Source organism: Tachypleus tridentatus, chromosome 6, assembly GCF_004210375.1.
Source record: "Tachypleus tridentatus isolate NWPU-2018 chromosome 6, ASM421037v1, whole genome shotgun sequence".
Classification (NCBI taxonomy): Eukaryota; Metazoa; Arthropoda; class Merostomata; order Xiphosura; family Limulidae; genus Tachypleus; species Tachypleus tridentatus.
In genome coordinates, this window is record NC_134830.1 from 73,146,155 (window position 1) to 73,163,184 (window position 17,030).

The 17,030-nt window shown below is 33.4% G+C and overlaps 1 protein-coding gene across 2 annotated transcripts in view; it reads right to left on the reverse strand.

Annotated features, from left to right (window-relative positions):
• LOC143252801 (RYamide receptor-like) overlaps positions 1-2,261 on the reverse strand; it is a 32,183-nt gene extending 29,922 nt beyond the window's left edge. The window contains exon 1 of one of the 2 annotated variants that reach the window (XR_013029145.1): positions 2,216-2,261. The gene's annotated coding sequence lies outside the window, so the exon portion shown is untranslated. The remainder of the gene's footprint in view (positions 1-2,215) is intronic. The other variant, XM_076505514.1, reaches the window with a different exon arrangement.
• Between the last annotated feature and the right edge of the window lie 14,769 nt (positions 2,262-17,030).

Below are 17,030 nucleotides of genomic sequence, written 5' to 3' on the forward strand. Positions count from 1 at the left end.
CCACAAGAGGGTTATTTGCGCTAGCCGTTCCTTATTTAGTAGTGTAAGACTAGAGAGAAGGCAGCTAGTCATCACAACCAACTCTAGGACTACTTTTTACAAACAAATAGTGAGAGTGACCGTAAAACGACAGAAAGAGCAAGAATGTTTGGTGCGACGGGGATAAGAATCCGCGACTCTCAGTTTGCAAGTCAAGCACCCTAACCAACTGCCCATGCATGGGCTTCTCTCGTGTTACGATTACTTGGTTTAGTAGAGACCTTACAACGCGATTAACGCTAATATATTTCAAAGATGTTTCTTATAAAAGTATTAATTATAATATGAATGGCGCGATAATGTTGAAACGTCATTACATAATGACATTACATTGTTACTAGATAGAAGGAAATACAGATAATATTCTGAATTCGTGTCCTTAGAAGACCAGGATAATAAGAAAAACAACTATATAGTTAGCGAAATGAATTTTGTCCAAAATTACCTTAGGACAATCTGCTCTAGCTGTCCTCGATTTTGAAATGATAAACTGAAGGGTTTTTGTTTTTTGCGCAAAGCTACTCAAGTGCTATCTTTGCTAGCCGCGCCTAATTTAGCAGTGTAAGATTAGATGGAAGGCAGCTAGTCATCACCACCCACCGCGAACTCTTGGGCTACTCTTGTACCAACGAATAGTGGGATTGACCGTCACATTATAACGCCCCCACGGGTGGGAGGGCGAGCATGTTTGGTGCGACGGAGATTCGAACCCGTAACACTCAGTCGATGTCTTAACCCACCTGGCCATGCCGGTTCACAGTGAAAGGAAAAAAGCTTGTCAATATCAACTGCTGTCAATTTTGAGTCTGCTCTTTTTCTGTCGAATAAGTAGAATTAACATTCACATTGTAGTAACCCACGGCTAAAAGAAGCGTATTCGGTGATGTGGATTTGAACTCATGATTCGCAACTTGCAGGTCAGGTGTCGTAACTACCAAACCATGCCAAATCTAGACAACCACTTTTCGAGTTTAATCTTTTCTGTGGTTAAAAGAAATTAACTGCTGTAGAGAAGTTTTACAAAGTCAAACTAGGAATTGATGTTAAATTGGTGTTAGCCTTCAAAATTATCCTCATATATTTTCTAAAGTAACTAACAAATTAAAATAATATGTCCACAAGTTTTCAGCTCTAAGTTGTATAAATATGCATTTGTAATGCACCATTAATGAAATGTACCCGATTTTAAAATGATAAAATATTCAAAACTCACTCAGAAAATTTGAAAAAAAACTTATCAAATTACATAACGACTTAAAAAAAGAAAATTTTATAAATACATCAAATGTAGCATTAGATGCTCCAAATTTCTTACGAGAACAATAAAACAATAACCGAGTGCAAAATTTTATTATAATTTAATAAATAAGTAATATTGTATCGTTGGATTAGTACTATTCTACCAGTTTTAGATCGATATTTCTTTAATGATCAAGATTTTGATTATGTTATCAACATCACTTTTCATCTCGCTTACCTTTTTAACTAACAACCCACTCTAAAAGGTGCGTTACAAGTGTTATGTATTAATTTCGTTAGGTTTACGTTTTTTTTTTTTCACAGCTGAATTTTAATAGTTTATTTTGGTATTCTGTTTTTTTAACAAATTTTTGCTTCCGAAATTACAAATTTTCAGATTAAAATATCACTTTGTTTTCCACTTTCAAAAACACTTTAATAAAAATTGACTTTTCTTTAGAGTTCTTGTGGGAATAGTAAAATACAATATCTCTACAAGTAGAGAGTAAAATAAACAGCAAACGTCATAAAAATAACCAAATATGACAAAGTTAACCATATATGTATAGTAGCATCACTTGTTCAACACTTTGATAAATCCAAAAATTTAAATAAAAATAGTATAGCACATGAGTAACTAGTATTTTAATGTTAGAAAATACAAATACGTTTCTCTTTGTCTGTAATTTCTGTATATGGTTATTTAGGCTCTAAGGATAATTGAATAAACAAAATAGGAGTAATTAAAATCTAACGAGTAGTTTTTAACATAGTACATATGAATCCAATAATCCTTTCGTGTATAGACTAGCATTACTCAAATTTAAATATATATATATATATATGTAAATCACAAATACTAAAATAATTCATATTACGAAAATTCATATTAAAAATTTTATTTTTGAAACGAAACTACTGTACAAGTTATGGTTACCTTTACAGACTGGATGAACGGAAATTGATAACACTCCTAGTGGCACAACCTAACAACCTACAGAGGGATTTTATAACAAATCCATTCGTCGCTGCGCATGGTCAAACTCTGTACAAGTTATGAATTTGAATGAGGTGCATCAATTCACAAACGTTGTGGCCATAGTTTAGTGAGAAACTTTAGATTCGATCATGATGTAATCGTTAAGCGGATGTATAAAAACTAACATAATGGAGGTTGTTTTACTCAATAGTATATTTACAAAATCATTTTAATTAAAAAGTTTGTAGTTATGCACTTATTTCTTTCTATAATAACTCATACTGTAATTGTTACAGATTGTGAATTTTGGCAACCAAAAGCATTTCTTTAGTAAGTAGGTGTTTAAACAGAAAATGAAAAAATATTTTAGAAAAACTCAAATAACACCTAAAATTTTCTAGAATCATAATTATTTATTACTCACACATGATGTTGCTTAGTAACGAGGGTGTCTCATATAATGCCCCAAAACATTTTATATTCTTTTACATATACCATTAACTTACGCTTTTTGAAAGCTTCTCAGATAATAAAAATAACGTTATTGTAATATAAATCTATGTTAGCCATATGCTTCTATTTAAAAGTTAAAACTGGTTGTTTATAACTTGTCTATTTTCAATAATGTTATGTTGAATATTTCTTAGCTTATAGTAAAAGTGGCAGTTTTTAGTGGGTAAAAACAAGTAAACAAAAACAATAGTATAATATAAGTATTTTCTTTTCAATTTGACTCTACTTTATAAAAAATGAATTTTATTAACAAATACAAAAGATGTTTCATTGTCTCATGGGTTATTTCCTCACACAAAATCTGATATCCATGAAATGTCTTTTTTTATATATAGTAACATAGTTAAACAAAACTTATTTAAAATAGTTTAGAAGTTTTTCAAAAGGTTTTCAATAGAAGATGTTTACTTTGGAAATTAGACGTTATCAGACTCTGAATAAAAATATTAATCTTCTACTTGTGTTTAAGGTTTACTCGTCGATAAAACGAAATATCTCTCGTAAACACGAAGGTTTCCCAGCATGTTTACTAAAATTGTAGCTATAGAATATTCTGTTTTTATCTAAGCAGCTTAAATGCATAGAATAATGATGCGATAGCAGAATGTTCAAGAACATAAACGTTTCGGAAAATGTTAACATATAAAATTAGGATCTTAATACTCAATACTAATATCATTCGAGCTGTAGTTACAGTGTTCCTTTCACGTAGGTAATTAACCCTAGAAAAATTAGAATCATAATGTCATGAAAAATAACTCACACTATGACTTTTTTACACAGGATATATAATATTTAAAAAATTATTAAAGCATGACTTTTGAGATAATGAACATTTTTTGCTCAAGACCATATATTTAGCTAAAAACATGAAACCGGTTACAATAGCAATACCTAGAAACATTTCTTTTTTTTTTTTTTTTTACAGCTTTTATGCCCCACAGCAGCTCAACGCTAAACATATGGACTTAAAACGCTAAAAATCGAGCTTTGAAACTGCGATGGACACAGCACGGATAGTCCATTACACAAAAAACAAAATGTAGGTTTCATTTCGTTAACGAGACGTTATCTTGGAAGTAATTTTTCTTAAGTATATTTATAAGCTTTGATTAAAAGTAAAGAAGAAAAAAAAACGTATAAAATTACATAGATATTTCTAGCTATACTGAAACCACGTTTCTGTGACATAATATGAAAATAAAACAAGTCAAAAAACCGGCTGCATCAAATAATTTATCGTTGTTCATTGCAACTAATAGAGCAAGTTATAAGTTTTATAAAGTTTTTATAGAATAATGAATACGATGAATTACCAACAATCAAACGTTCTATTTTAACACCAGAGTTTCGTATTAAACTTAGTAACATTTGTCTCTCTCTTCAATTTCGCGCAAAGCTCCTCGAGGGATATTTGTGACAGCTGATCTTGAGATAATTGTTTTGGTTTGGTTTGAATTTTGCGCAAAGCTACAAGAGCGCTATCTGTGCTAGCCGTCCCTAATTTAGGAGTGTAAAACTGGAGAGAAGGCAGCTAGTCATCACCATCCACCGCCAACTCTTGGGCTACTCTTTTACCAACGAATAGTGGGATTGACCGTAACGTTATAACGCCCCCACGGCAGATTACGAGTCGAGCACCTTATCCACCTGGTTATGCCGGGCCTCTTGAGATAAAATTGATAGACTAGAGAAAAGATAACTAATCACCATCATCCACCAATAACTATCAGCTGATAGGATTCAAGCTCGTGATTGCGAGTTGATCCCTAACCACCAACCCATGGCAAGCTGTCATGGAGGAATGAAGGGATGCACCAGAAAAATTCCTTCCTTTTAATCACAGATAGAGTGGTGGTTCTATGAAACAAACGTTTCTATTTTACAAAATTAAATACCTTAATCGTTTTTTTTTTTTGTTTTAGACAGTTATTACTACTATCCTTTTTTTTTTAAAGCAAACTCACTGGGAGTATAAGTAAGCTTAATTTAACTTTTGTATAAAAGTGTAGTTGATAATTAGCCATATTTATCTGTTTAACAAAGTAATGTTTTATAATTAGTAATTTAATATACAATATTAGCTTACCTAAAAATCATAAATAACGTGGAAAATCGTACGCGTGACAAGTCTGTCATCAGACGTGACTCAAAACAAAGAAACTTTTATTTTTTAAATCATAGTTATTAATCTGTTATACATATGTTGAAATATTTATGTTACAGGAAACTTGGGTAATTATTCTAATTTAATGGGAACTATATAAATTTAACACAGGGATCAGTTAAACACATTTAACGCATTTTAACATGCTTTACAAAGAGTAATCAAGTAGATGTAACCATAACTACTTGTATGGTTGCCTTCAAAAGAGTTAGAAAAGAGATTATCATTAAGTTCTGGGAGCGTGATTATGTAAATCTTCTTTTAAACCTCGTAAGATGTTGTTCGAAATAATATTCATCTTTTAGGGCTATGCATAGAAAGATATAAGCGCTGAGCTGTAACCTGTTGTATTGATATTCACAAAACATACTGCCATCGATGTATTAAACGTACTAGCAGTAATCCTGATTTATAGTATATGTATATGTGTGTGTATATTACACTTTAAATATAAATAAAAACTTTATTGTTTCAAAGTGGTAATGCCGGTTTTAATTTGGATATTTTTGCTTAAGCGGTAAATTAAGTTTTTTTTTAATTTAAAATTACTTTAATTAAAACGACCAATAAATGAATTAAGGTGATGGATATTTCAACAAATAAATATTATAGTATATTTATATCATTTTTATTAATAATTAATAGTTACATATTTTCTCTTCAGGTTTGTTAAAAGTAAATTTTGTTTGCCAACCGCTGCTTTATATAATTATTACTCAGCAAATCCTCCAATTGGAACAGATGAAACAAGGTATAAATAACATTTCCACTCGCATGTATACTCTTATCACACATTTTTACTAATCGTTTTGCATAAAAGATTTTAAAGTGGTTTAGTATGTTTTTGTTACTATTAATTTTGCGTTTCTGATTAACAACATAATACTGCATATTTTATAATAATCTCATTTTTATTGAACCATTGACGTGAAACGTTTAATGTATTTCATTATATTGTTTGCTAATGCATTTGCTAGTAAACGATTTACAACGCTAAAATCAGGGGTCGATTCCCCTCGGTTGAGCAGATAACCCTTTGTGGCTTTGCTATATGAAAAACACACAAACGCTAATGCATTTAAGGCAAAGAGTTGCAAAAATACTTGCTTGCTTTTAGCCAAAAAATATAGATGAAAATAAAATCTTAAAAGAGCGCATGTATGCACAAAAAACATTTCCATGTTTTTTATCTTTGCATATAATCGATGTAAACGCCAATAATTACAACTTTCATGTAAAGATTTTCGTTGATGAAAACCAAAATTCCATTTTTGGAGTATCATAGTTAAGTAAAGATTTAAACAAATAAATGTGCGTAATTGCAGCGTTTCAGTTATGTCCAAACTCAATGATTTAGAATATAGATGATTTAAATTACTAAGAAAGAGTTGATTAGTTAGCATTTATTGACGCAAAGCAACTAGGCTATCTGCGACAAAAAACTCGTAAAAAGCATAAAAGTAAAATTATTTTAAAAATAAAGAGTTAAAACGAAACAATGTCCAAAATTCGGATAAAAGGGTGAAATAGATTTCAAAAGACTCCTAAAAAGCAGGCTGGACAGTATCACCATCGCCAATGACACTGTCCAACATCACGGCTTAACCCGTAAGAAAAACAAAAATATGTAAAATGTTGCTGTCGCTCACATACGACGCCACGACAGAAAACGTAGGCGGTTGTGACTTGAATGTCACAATGACCTCACATTGATGCATTAATTTCAGATAAAAAAATCAGTTAAAAAAGCCATGGCTAGTGCGTAGCTTAGTTAGGACAACTTCCTCCAAAAGGCCGAGTCTTCAATATAGGCTCGTAGACAGTATACGGATGGGCTTGGCTTTGACGCACCAGGGTAGACGACTTTAACCGCGGTCTCAGCAAGCTTGTTCCCGCGAGCACTGATGTCTCAGGTATCCAGAAAAAATGTATACGGAAAAAAAAATATAAAGAAACACAGAGTTAGAGCTAATGCTAAGCGGTTCCATGGCAGTGAACACAGAAACTATAGAGTTAGGAGTGTAATGCTGTGCTGAAAAAAAGTTACAAATGGCAGAGGTGAAGAAGGGGTTCATGGGATTCAATGAACAAACTCTGGATTGGAAAAGAGCAGAAAGCCCCCGAACAGGGCCGAAGCCAACATGGTAAATGAGGTTCAGTATCTTCAAAGCCGATGTCCTGGCAGAATCATAGACCAAAGGCCCATAGTCCAGTTTCAAGCAAAAGAGAGACCAATAGGTCCTTAGCATGGAACATTAATCTGCTTCCAAAGAGGTGGTAGAGAAGACACTGTACATGTTAAAAGGCTTCATATACTTTGCACGTAGCTGTTTGATGTGAAGAATGAAAATCAGCTTATTGAAGAACTTTTCCATGGGAGCCACGGGAAGAACAACATCACTGAGATGGAACTTGAGATCTGGGTGTATACCTAGTTGGCGGCAATTGTGCATGTAAGTGGTTTTAAAGAAGCAAAAGGTAAAACCATTTGCCACGGTTCACTTCAACAAGCAATTGAGGGTAGTCTGAAGCTGCTGCTCAAGAAACCTCGTATTAAACGACCAGCACGTCGACATACAGTAGGAGGAAGTTGTGCAGTGATAGCATCAATATTCATATGGAAAAGTGTGACACTTAAAGCACAGCTCTAAGAGCCTCTAAAGTACTATGGAAAAGAATGGGAAAGTATTTAACCTACACTGACTTAGAATCGCCTGCCCAGTAAAAAAAAAGCTCTGGATGAAAATGAGTAAATGGCCACGTAACCCATAGAAGTGGATGCCCACCAAAATATCGTATCTCAACACGGAATCAAGGTGATCCCTCCCTAGAACATGGTTCATTGATCAGTGTTTCAATTCAAATAAGGTGGTCTATAATAGAACACTGTCGATGAAGCCCATAGTGCATGGGCAAGAGGAGGTTGTTTAATTCAAGGAACTAAACAAGACGAGCATTAACCAATCTCACGAAGACTTTATAGAGACAGTTAGTCAAAGCAGTTTAACAGTAGTTAAAAGGAAAGTTAAGGTCCAACCTAGGCTTAGAGAAAGGAAGGGAAATAGCCCAATGCCAAGGATCAGGAAAACAATATCCTGCCAAACCCAATTATAAACAACCAGAATAATAGCAAAAGTGGCAGGACAGAGACTGCACAGCATCTTGCAGTGAATGCCATCAGATCTGACTTATGTACTGTAAAATCAATGAAAAGCAAAGTCGAGTTTTGCTAATATGAAGGAGTGACTATATTCATGGAGACGATTGGCCTGAAAGAAAATAGGTGATGATCAAGACGTAATGGTCAAGAAGGCAAGGAAGAAACAGAAGTGTTACATACGCAAGAAAAGCTCTCGCCGAGAGTATTGACGATTTTCTGGATATACACGACTTCCTTGCAATTGGAGAGCAATATGCTCCCCGCTCGTACAGCGGTATGTCTTCGGATTTACAACGCAAAATCAGGGGGTTCGATTTCCCTCGGTGGTCTCAGCAGGTAGCCCGACCTGGCTTTGCTGTAAGAAAACACACAAGCATAAGGAAAGCAATATGAAAAGGAAATGGAAAGCATGCTTACCACTGACTTTCCAAATCATGCCCCATAGGATTTTGGAATTGGTGATACAAGATATGCTGGTTTTCATCATAATGCAAGATTCCTTTTGACTTTGACGTCTAACCTGTCGTGCACTGGAACGGATCCGCTGGGGAGCAATGTATTGGGTTGAGGAATAATTCGTGAGCGTTTTTTCAAGTTAAAAAATATATATTCATAAATGAAACGCTTTCGCAAAATACTTCATGTCATTTGGTAGATAATTTTTTGCTCTAATAGATGGTGTGTTTGATTTTCATATGTCTTTAATTTTTGCTTTCATTTTCAGCTCATTAAATGGAATGTCAAGTGGACAAAATCGAGCATTTTCGACACCATCTGCTTTTCGCATTTAATTTCTTGCAATTTCGTTTAAAACAATGCATACTATATACCTAGGTATTACATGAAATAAAGTATCATAATAAATGTTTTGGGTGTAATGTGTTCATGCATTGAAGTATTGTATAGTCTTGCATGTAATGCTTGAATGAAATTATTTAAAAACGCTCACGAATTATTCCTCAACCTAATAGTTTGAAAAAGTGGAATACCTGTGATCGGTATCCCAGGCTCTTTTGTGAGCCTTAGATGCCTCCTGGCAGGCAGGATTACACCATAAAAACGTGTCGAGATTTTATAAATAGAATGAGAAGCTGCTTAGACCATACAGTTAGTCACTGCTACCATGCAGTCGTCTGTCAATACCAGGAAAACTGGATGGGGAACCCTTTGGTTTAAAACCACAATGTTTTTCTTTATTAAAAGGAAGTTTGTCGACCTCCATGGATTCTGAACTGGGTTCAGGTCTCTGTCAGTATTCTTGTAACAGGATGTGAAATTATAATCGTTTTACATTTCAGAGAGAAAGAAGTAGGGCTCGAGCAGGTGCCAGAAGATGGGACTGAAAGAAGTGGACCTGGGCGGTAATTGGAAGTGAAGGTGGAGACAGAAGCAAGAGTGGATTTTCACTTGTAAACTTTCTTATCCATAAAGGTAAACTATTCATCACATGGTTTGAGAACGACTCTGTTGGAGGCATTGAAATATCTCCTATGGGAGCAATTGAATGTAGTACAGAAACATATGTCCAAGATGGAGGTGGGGACAATAACTTCCGAGTTTTGAGGTATGAAATGTTGTTAATCGTTTTAAAATATAGTACCTCTTTCTCCTCGACTCATCTAGAGTAAGAATGAAAGTAAGAAGGGTGAGAGCCACTACAATGAACACAGTGAGGATCCATTTCGCACTCTTAGGCGTTATGGTGTTTAACACCACAATAATTACCCATTAAAGAACCATGACATGATGCCTTTGAGTGACCAAACTGCTGAAAGTGGAAATATCTTAGAAGATTGGGAATATATGGCAGTACCTCATAATTTAGATAAACTGCCATGATAGCAACATGTGGACGTGGTGATGTAAACATCAAAATTAGAATATCGGTAGATAGCATAAATCCGACCTTATAAATGGAGATACACCTCATTGCAGAAACTCCTTGGGTGAAGACACCAGCGAGGATCTCTGAGTCGGTAATTTTCTTCAAACTTTTCTCAAGATTAATTCCTCATGAGGAATGCAAAGTAGCATGAGGGTGACCTCAATGGGTATGTCCTTAACGACCTTTCAATTCAATAGCAACATCAGGGTTTCGTGAGTATTATACCCAAACACGAGCATCATTCATAATGTCTACAGCACCCGTTAATAAGACTTAATGCTGGTACTTGATTGACCCTAGCCCATCAAGAAGGGCTGATTGGGAAGCAACTTCAAGGCTACACATCTACAGAATTCAACACCAAAGTGGTGTATTGAGATTGGACCCCTCAATCTCACGGAATAAGGGTGTGGACGTTCAGATTTCGAATGAGGTAAACTGAATAGACAGAATCTTCTCTGGGAGCTTTGTTCGTAACGTACTGTCATCCAAATCTAGGAATCTATGAAAGAGAATTAAAATGTTTCATGATATGAAATAAAATATTAAAAATAGTAAAACAGTTATTCCTAACTTTGGTTAACACAAATTGCAGCTTACTACAACACAATTTCATTAAGATAATTAAAGGAATGACCTACATATCTTCGCGAGCTATTGGTATCCTGCATGTTCACTTACCTAACTAAGGCTAAAGTGGAACACTGTCATACATTAATCGAACATCAATATTCAAATCATATAAGAATAATATCAAACATTATTGAATGTCCATTTGTAAAACGAACTCAGGCAACATTTGTAGATAAATAAGATGCCCAAATCAACAGATGAACTATTAATATGATAGGATTGTTCAGTATTTTATTTGTAATTAATCACAAAGCTACGCAAAGGGATATCTGTGCTCTGCTCACCACAGGTATCAAAAACTGGTTTTTAGCGGTGAAAGCCTGCAGACATGCTTGTTTGTTTGTTTGTTTTGAAATTTCGCACAAAGCTACTCGAGGGCTATCTGTGCTAGCCGTCCCTAATTTAGCAGTGTAAGACTAGAGGGAAGGCAGCTAGTCATCATCACCCACCGCCAACTCTTGGGCTACTTTTTTACCAACGAAAAGTGGGATTGACCGTCACATTATAACGCCCTCACGGCTGGGAGGGTGAGCATGTTTGGCGCGACTCGGGCGCGAACCCGCGACCCTCAGATTACGAAGCGCACGCCTTAACGCGCTAGGCCATGCCAGGCCCACCTGCAGACATGTCGCTGTGACACTGGGTGGCAGGATGGTTCAGAATATGATTAGTTACTTATATAAAATTTATCCTCATACTTATATCGATAAATATTATTATATTATGTTATATCAATATATACACAAAACAATGTCGAAAAAGGTATGTTAACCGTTGTGAAAGTGTATAAAGAATTCGTCAAATTTCTAACATATTAATGTCTTAAGAATTCCGTTAATATTTGTACACTAGAGGCTAACCTTTACATTTGTTTATTTTAGGTTTATTTTTATTGACCAAAATGTATTCTGTAATCTTTCGGTTAAGAAATATTGGCACTTAAAGAAGATCTTGACATCCGGTGAGGTGTTAGTTGTTTATGGTATTCCGTGTTCTTTTCCATACTGCTAAGCAGTAGATTTGTTAGTATCGAGATTTTGTATGTCACGCATGTGCAGAGATGTAAGGGTCATCAAGTTTCTCCTATATATATAAAAAAGTATCTGACACGAGTTAGTTCATAAACAATGTTCTTACAATGGTAAATATCATGTAGTTTATGTTTAGCGGATATAGTTATTTTTAGACATTGTGTTTCTTTCTTGTATCTTGAAATTGCTATTCATAATTCAAAGTGAGATGCCTTTTTAGCATTCTAATAAGTAAGTATGATTTTTCTAATTTTTCAATTTCATGGCGATATGAACACATATATGATATCATCCACTTTCGCTTTAAATATGTTTTCCTTACTTCCATGACTTGAGGGAACATACTTTATTTTTGATTACCAAAACTTATTATTACATATTATATATAGTTCTGTGAGTGAGAACTTTCACTTAAAAAGGTCGCAAAATTTTCCATAGCCTTCCTTCATACTTCTTTTTTATTACAAACTTCCTATGGAAGTATCTACACTTCTTTTTATTGCATGGAAGAAAATGTGAGCAAAAATGCTGAAAAAGAGCTTTAGTAAATCCACTCTGTTACAGTGGATAACTGAGCCTGAAAGTAAAGTGCATTTAGCCTGAAGTAATAAGATATTATTTGATGAAAAGATATAAATACGAGAGAATTAGCAAGAAAGTAAAATTGTATTAAAATCTACTTTGAACTATGGCCTACAAATGAATTTATATTAATTTAGCTAGCTTTTAGAACTTAAATTTAAAAAACACAACAAAAACCACTTTCATTATCACTAAGTGGTTAAGACTATCCAAGGTGTTTTTTTTTTAAATAGAACCGAACCGTTACAACAGTATATTATTATAATTCTATATTGAGGATGCAGTTTTCCTTTGTTTGGTTAATAGTGTGTTTGACTTTGTAGTTTCATGGTATAATTTGTATAATTTATTATGAAAACAATTTTAAAGCAATCTTTCAATCCCAATAGAAAACTTTCAATGTTCTACGAAATACATAATATAGAGGCTTGAGTACACCAAACTAAAAGAATTTTGGTGTTCCATCACGTCATTACAATTTACGTTACCACATCTGGTCATGTTATATCTGACAAACCTGCATTTTGACAACAGTCCTGCAGTGTAGACTTCGTTACAAAACAGTCCATCATAGGGCTATCATGTCCAAAGCATGCCACTCTTGTCATCTAGTATATGAAGAAGACAATTTCTCAATGCTCGTTTCAACCCTCAAATCACACAGAAGTTCTTAAACAATCGAACTGAAGGTAAGACTGAACCTTATCTTGAAGAGAGCATATCCTTAATTCTTCTTTGATTTAATTGGGCATGACTGAAGTTTGACTTCTTCCAGCTTTCTTTACTGACTGTTCTGGTGAGTCAAGTCGTTCTTTATTTTACATTGCCATTTAGGATAAGAGATATATTCTTGACTTGGAACTTGTAACTCTGTTATCTGAACATATCCTTATAATTTGAGTGTATGGATATTTTGCCACTGCCTTTTGTGTACATTGATTTTTACTTGTTACAAGACACCATATACTTCTTACAACAGAGGTATACAGCTTATTGTAAAATTATTTTCGGATGTTACTAGAGCACAAAGTTAATCTATATTTCTAAATCTTCTAATGTTAAAAAACACAATAGATATTTCCTTCTTGGATATACTAAATTTCTCATCGAAACATACGTTTTTCTTCTGAGTGTGCCAATATCTTATAACATAAAGGATTTATACATATCCTTCACAAAAGTAATTAGTTTTCCGCATCGCTACACTAGTTGCTTTACCAAATAATGTCCTAATCTAGTTATAATGCATTTCGTTTCGCCGAGCATTTATTATGAGGCTGTGATTATGACTGGATTTGCTGATTTACAAATTCAAAATTGTTATAACATATCGTATTCAATAATTTGTATAACGTTTGCATCAGGCCGTACACTTTAGACCCAGCATGGCCAGGTGGTTAAGGCACTCGACTCGTAATCCGAGGCGCGTGGGTTCGAATCCCTGACACACCAAACATGCTCGCCCTTTCAGCCGTGGGGGCGTTATAATGTGACGGCCAATTCCACTATTCGCTGGTAAAAGAATAGCCCAAGAGTTGGTGGTGGGTGGTGATGATTAGCTGCCTTTCCTCTAATCTTACACTGATAAATTAGGAACGGCCAGCGAAGATAACCCTCGTGTAACTTTGCGCGAAATTCAAAACAAACCAAACCGTACACTTTAGTCTCCAGAGAAGTGAAATAGTCATACCGAAGAAAAATAATGTAGGTTTCAGTGAAACGTTTATTTTAATTTTATTTTTTGCACTTCTTTAAGAAGATAACTCAGTATTACGCTGGGATAAATCAAGACTAAATAAATTTAATAAGATTAACCTGTTTCGAACAAGGCTGAGTGCGGCTTAATGGTTGATTAATTGTCTTCTTTATTATTTTAAAATTAGGGACGACTTGCAAAGACAGTCTTCTGGTAGCTTTGCGCAAAATATAACAAACGAAAATAAGTGTTTCAAATAAAACATATTTCTTTGAGTTTTCATTCTTTGTTGTTATTGATGGTATTATGAGTAAACATGAAGAAATGTTCCTTCTTTAAGTGTTCTATTTTTTATTTTTTTTAATTACATAGGGAAATTAAGTTTCAAACTCTACTATTTATTGAATAAAAACAAGCACTAAAAAAGGAAGATTTTTTGTTTGTACAAAATGATAGAAGCGTTATTTTGCAACTGGTTACAACTGATCGTATTCTGTGTTTCTTGCCAACACCGGAAATTTGTTTGATGTGAAATATAAAAGTAGAAGAAGCTTGTTGTTACACTGAATATATAACTAGCATAAAATATGCAGTGAATAGTCGTTTTAAATAGCTCATACCATTTCATCAGCAGTCTTTCTTTGTTTCGAGGGTTAGCAACAAAGACAAAAAAACTGTGAACAAGAAGTATACGTTGGAGTATGGACATACTGAGGGTAGTAGGTAAAAAAAAAAAAACAATTTTTCTCAGCTAAGACACATACTGAAAGATAGAAGAGTCTTGTATAGAATATATTGTAAAGTAATACAACAGATAGAAATACTAATGCTTTAAATGAGGGGATCTGTTTTAGTTATTTCCACCACAATTATGTATCAAGTATTTTGTGTATATAATCTGTAAACCTTGAGAGTAGTAATTACGAAAATATTAAAATATATTTGGAGTAAATTGCTTCACTTCATCTCCGTTGGATATTTTGCAATGATATAAAGATGTAGATGAATGGAATAAAAAGCCCATACATTAATTTTTCTTCGAAACGAAATTTATCAACATGAGATTTAGTCATGACAGTTGATGATTATGGTACATCGGTTGAATAAAGGAGAGAGAATTGTGTATATTTTTTCTATTTTTTTTATATTAATATATATAATTCATGCTGCGGCTAGTCATTGAAATGTTTGAATAGACACATAACAGAACAAATTATAAATACAAGCTGCATTTGAAGGTTTTGAGTTTTACTTTGGTGAAAATAAAAGTGAACACTTTTCGTAATTGTATCCTTCCATTTAATTTTATAACTCTTCATGAATGTGCTGTCAGTGGAAAATGCAAACTTTTCAGAACACCAGGTTTTACTACTAGGAGGTAGTTGAAGGTTAACATTATTGTTCGATTGTAATGTTTACGACAGAGTGAAGATAATTAATTAGCAGAATGTTCGCTACCATCACTAACAAAACATGCTTAAACGAAAATAAAGATAATAACTAGATGGAATTTATCAAACTGTTAAATTACAGATGTTAGGGATAAACTAGTTATCAAAATATAATACAATATAATAATTTACATATGAATAGTCAACTATTCTTAGATGTCCTACAATTTCTCAACAATTCTCAACGTTTTTTTCTTCATACGGAAGCCAAAGAAATTAATTAATAATTGTGCCTTAACAAAATAAGCTTAATAAATTATTTTCACTATACATTTCACTGTGTATCTACACATGTATACATTTATCAAGACATATAGGTTTTAGACAGTTTCAACTATCTCTGTGACTAGATAATTTTTAACCTTTACAATTCCAAACAATTTTACTTTAAATTTGTCCAAAATAAGAAACTTTTTCATTTAATTTCATAATTCTCTTCATATAGGGTAGAGTTGTATACGATATACAAACGTGTTGTTATATCTTGTATAGTATACTGCTTACAAATACAATATGCATAAACAATAATAAGTATAAACTTGAGATAAGGTAATACAATACTTTACCTCAAGTGATAAGTTCAGTTAAGATGTTGCATAGATTCCTAAATCAATTGATCTGGTTGAAATTACAGCAAATAATCTAAAGTTTAATATAATATACGGTCTATGTTTTGGTGTGAGCAATAAAAGGCACAAATATCTTCTTGCAGATTTGCAGTACCTTGGTTACTTGCTTCGCAGTTTTAGGTATCTAATATGGTTTAGAAGCCGTCGAAAAATTTATATGACTTTAAGCACCTGTGTAACAAATCAACGTGTACTGATTTTAACAAGTAAAATATAAACTTCGCATCAATGTGTTGAATAAATTGTCGTCAAGTATGCTGGTTATGATTTGTTGTTGTAAATATCAACTACTTGTATATTAAATACGTTTAGGTTTACATCATTTCTTATTACTGTTATATTTCTGTATTTAGTTTTTCCGAGATCATTTGGGTCATCATTTAAATAAATCTTTAAATGATTATTAACCTTCTTAAAGCACAGTTAGTTCTTCCCATATTACTGCTACTACCATTTATTAATTACGTATTTTCCACAATAGCAGATTCAATTTAGACAAGATACATATTTTCATTCCATAATATATAATTAAATACACACATATATATATAATGTTTCCAATTATCTTTCCAAGTGAAACATTTTGTTCCATGTCCTTTGCATACAATGGGTTTTCATTCAAGATTTTTAACGCAGATATTTTGTATCGCTTTTTTTACCTTTGATTGTTCTCATCTGTGGTTTTAATACTATTTATTGGTAAATAATGTTGAAGTCAATGACCACAATCAAATGAAATAAATAGTTTTACTATTTGTAATGAAAAAAGCACAACGCTTATCGTACACAAAGAAAGAAATTTAACCTTCTTTCGTCCAAAGTTAGAGAAGATAGGATCCCCCGCTAAAATCAGGAGATCGATTCCCCTCTGTGGACACAGCAGATAACCCGATGTGGCTTTACTATAAGAAAAGTATAAACACCCAGAAAAGCTAGAGAAAAAGATACATAGTACAGTGTGTGACAGTGTACAGTGCGGAGCAGATAAAATGAACAAATACAAAGTATTTATCTATAAACGAATAC